This window comes from Grammomys surdaster, unplaced genomic scaffold (genome assembly GCF_004785775.1).
Source record: "Grammomys surdaster isolate TR1022 unplaced genomic scaffold, NIH_TR_1.0 126298, whole genome shotgun sequence".
Lineage (NCBI taxonomy): Eukaryota > Metazoa > Chordata > Mammalia > Rodentia > Muridae > Grammomys > Grammomys surdaster.
The window spans coordinates 8,154,813-8,159,433 of record NW_021621098.1 but is presented as its reverse complement, the minus strand read 5'-3'; positions in this window follow the sequence as shown (position 1 = coordinate 8,159,433).

Genomic DNA, 4,621 nt, shown 5'->3' with positions numbered 1-4,621 from the left:
AGAGGAAAAAATAGTCACATAATATGACTTTTCTAGTAGATTTTATAATAGGAAAATTTAAAAGATTTATTTATATATTATATATGCATATGTGTTTGCCTGAACATATTTATATATGCCATATATGTGTCTAGTGCAAGTGGAGGCTGGGGCAGGCTTCTTTTAATCTTTTTCTCTAGTTAAGAGATAATTCCCGAGGGCTAATACCCAATATATACAAAGAACCCAAGAAATTAGACTCCAGACAACCAAATTACCCTATTAAAAAATGGGGTATAGAGCTTAACAAAGAATTCTCAACTGAGGAAACTTGAATGGCCGAGAAGCACCTAAAGAAATGCTCAGCATCCTTATTCATCAGGGAAATGCGAATCAAAACAACCCTGAGATTCCATCTCACACCAGTCAGAATGGCTAAGATTAAAAACTCAGGTGATAGTAGATGCTGGCGAGGATGTGGAGAAAGAGGAACACTCCTCCATTGTTGGTGGGACTGCAAGATGGTGCAACCACTTTGGAAATCAGTCTGGAGGTTCCTCAGAAAATTGGACATAGCATTACCTGAGGACCCAACTATACCACTCCTGGGCATATATATACCCAGAAGATGCTCGAACATATAACAAGGACATATGCTCAACTATGTTCATAGCAGCCTTATAATAACCAGAAGCTGGAAAGAACCCAGATATTCTTCAACTGAGGAATGGATACACAAAAGTGGTACATTTACACAATGGAGTATTACTCAGCTGTTAAAAACAATTTAGAATTTGATAAATTCTTAGGTAAATGGATGGAACTAGAATCACAAAAGAACACACATGGTATTCACTCACTGATCATTGGATATTAGCCCAAAAGCTTGAAATACCCAAGATTCAAATCACAGACCACATGAAGCTCATGAAGAAGGAAGACCAAGTGGGGGCGCTTCAGTCCTTCTTAGAAGGAGTAACAAAATACTCAAGGGAACAAATATGGAGACAAAGTGAGGGACAGAAACTGAAGGAAGGGCCATCTGGAGACCATTCCACCTGGGTATCCATCCCATGTGCAGTCACCAAAAGGTAGACACTGATGTGGATGTCAGGAAGTGCATGCTGACAGGAGCCTGATATAGCTGTGTCCTTAGAGGTCTGCCAGAGTTTGACATATTCAGAGGCAGATGCTCACAACTAGCCATTGAACTGATCATGGGGTTCCCAATGGAGGAGTTAGAGTGAAGACTGTTGGAGCTGAAAGGGTTTGGGGCCCCATGAGGAGAGCAACAATACCAGCCAACCAGAGCTCCCAGGGTCTAAACCACCAGCCTGGGAGCACACAGGGAGGGATCCATGGCTCCAGCTGTATATGTAAGGGAGGATGGCCTTGTCGGGCAGAGGTGGGAGAGGAGATCCTTGGTCTCATGAAGGCTGGACATTGAGTGTGGGGGAATTCTAGAGTGGGGAGGTTGGAGTTGGGGGGTAGGTAGGGACACATCCGCAGAGAAGCAGAAGAAGGGGCAGTGGGATAGGGGGTTCCTGGGCTGGAGGGAGGATGGGGTAAGGGGATAACATATGAAATGTAAATAAAATATCCAATGAAAAAAAAAAACAGAAAAAAAAAGAGATAATTCCCCTCTCACTTGCTTTCCCATTATAATCTGGAGTAGACATTTTTGGTTTTGGTTTTGGTTTTAACTAGACCCCAATCTTTCTTTTTTAGAGTAAAAATTGTTTTATGTATATGAATGTTTGCCTGTAATTGTGATTCCATATTCTGTCTCTCCTAGTGAGGTTCCCAGACACTGGTATACCAGCTCAGAAAGGGCAGGGCATAGTCTTGAATGTGTGGGGACTGCAGTCTGCCTCTTCCCTCTGGGGTGCCAGACTGAGCGCCAGATCGAGGAAGATGAAGGGAAGTCTGGATTGAATAGGGTCCACAGGGCTCTGGTCTGGCTGGGAACGCCAAAAGTGTTACAGCTCTTAGCAGCTCTTAGCAAAGGAATAAAGAAGTTTGGGTAGCTGGCACAGGCCAGGTGGCTGGGGGTTTCAGGGCAATGGGAGCCTGGCCAGGCAGCAGGTCCAAGGTCAGTGATGAGTGCCTGGGGATTGAGGGAAAGAGAGCCTCCTCCAAGTATTATCACTGAGTAAAACCAGCCAGCTTCAGACAATCCTTATGACATAGCTTGTGCTCTTTACTACATGTGGACAGGGGCTATATGAGCCTTGGGGAGTGGGATGGAATTTGGGGGGTGTCTTAGTCAGGGTTTTACTGATGTGAACAGAAACCATGATCAAAGCAACTCTTATAAGGATGACATTTAATTGAGGCTGGCTTACAGGTTCAGTGGTTCAGTCCACTATCATCAAGGTGAGAGCATGGCAGCATCTAGGCAGCATCCAGGCAGATGTGGTGCTGGAGGTGCTGAGAGTTCCACAAACCTCTTGTTTGTAAGGCAGCTAGCAGAAAGCTGGCTTCCAGGCAGCTAGGATGAGGGTATTAAAAGTCCATGCCCACAGTGATACACATATTCCAACAAGGCTACACCTGCTAATAGTGCCGCTTCCTGGGCCAAACATATACAAACCAGCACAGGGAGTAAATGCATTCTATTGGCTCATGATGCTCTGTTTGCATGGGGTAGAATTCCATGTACTGTGCTATGACTGAGTGCTTGTGATTGCCTGGTTGAGGGTAGTGGGTTATATGTCCTAAGGGAGGCATGGAAGCAGGGAGAGAGTTAGCTCTATTCCTGCCAGTCTCAAATTCTGAGGTTTCCGGGGTTTGAGTATGCTCCATTTCACCAGTCCCATGCTCATTCCCCTGGTGGCATGGCCCATGTGCCCTACATGCATGTGTGTGCATTCCTAGGCTAGAAGGTATTGGAGTCCACAGAACTGGATTTAAAGGTGGCTGTGAGATGCCATGTAAATGCTGGGAACTGAAAATCCTCCACAAGAACAGGGAGTGCTTTTAACTTCTGAGCTAGCCCCTTGAGCCCATATTTAAGTAGAACCAAATAGGTCTATTGTACTAGTTACTTGTCTGTTGCTAAAACACCACTACCTAGGCAAGTCATAGAAAGGAGGGTTTGTTTTGGGCTTATGATTCCAGAGGGTCAGGGTCCATAATAATGGCAACAACATAACAGTAGGCAGCAGACATAGCAGATGGAGCAGCAGATGAATGCTCACATCTCAAACCCTGAGCAGGAAGTAGAGAGAGGACAACTCAAAATGGAGCCAAATTTTTAAGCTCTCTAAGCCCCCGGAGTGTACTTCCTCCAGCAAAGCCACACCTCCTAAGCTTTTCCTAACACAGCCATCAACCAGGGACCAAATGTTCAAATGTCCAAGAATATAGGGGATATCTCCTTCAAATAACTACATCTATTGTCTATAAACTATTTTTACAGCAAAAACGATGGAAAGTATAAAGCTAGACAGATATCAGGTCAGGGCATTTGTTTGAGCATGTACTGTTGGTTACCTCTAGTCCAGGGGAGCATAAAAGTAAAGTCAGTTTTCAATGGGGGTGGTTTCTGAAAGTGACCAAGTGTTGGGACATAAAAGGAGAAGCAAGGAGTTGAGAAATGGGTAGTAAGAGTGATAGAGAAAAAAACCGAGGCGTGGCAAGATACAGGGCATTAGTAGTGCTGAGGCCAGTGGGATCGAGGTATGAAGGGCAGGTTTCAAGAACAGGTCAGTTACAATTCAGAATGCTTGGAGGAAGTTTGAGGAAGATTGAGTTGATGAACAAGAATTCCAAGCGCAGGTGAGGGTGCCAACTCCTGTTGGCTATATACTCCCTTACTGTGAGTGCCAGCTGTCATGCACCCATGACCTTAGGGGTCAGGGATTCACTAAAGTGGGGAGAGAGGACAAAATGAAGGGGATGCCTTTCTTTCTCCTTTGAAATGAGTGTCAAGGGCTGGTGAGATGGCTCAGTGGTTAAGAGCACTGATTGCTCTTCCAGAGGTCATAAGTTCAAATCCCAGCAACCACATGGTGGCTAACAACCATCTGTAATGATATCTGATGCCCTCTTGTGGGCTGTCTGAAGACATCTACAGTGTACTTACATATAATAAAAAAAGAAAGAAAGAAATGAGTGTCAAACTCTTAGTATCCTGCAATACTGGCATTCCTTCTCAAAATCTAAGGGAAAATGCCTAGTATTTTTCTCCATCACAGTTTGGCCTAACTATGAGCTGGAAATGAAGAAACCTGGCATCCTGAAGGAACTATTAATTACGGAACAATCTGGTAGTTAGGCCATTTCTGTCATAAGGCTGGGAAGTGGTTTGAGATTTCTGAAGCTTTCTACTCTCTGTGGGATAAATCTAAACTTTGTCAGTTATATAAAAGAGGCACAGGCACATTAAATGCAGAGAACAGCTAAGTTAGCAGTAAATCCATGAGGATACAACAGAAACCCAAGCCCATACTGTAACATGGAGCAAGATTATCTTGACTCAGTGGAGGTTCAGCGAGAGTCTTCTGCTTGTCAAGTAACTCTCTCTTCTTGTATATATGTCAAATTCCAAAGATAAGTAGTGTCATAACCCTAAGGCAAATTTCTGCCTGCTTTCCTGAAGGTCAAATGGTAATAAGTGCTTTGTCTTAGTTTAACTGCT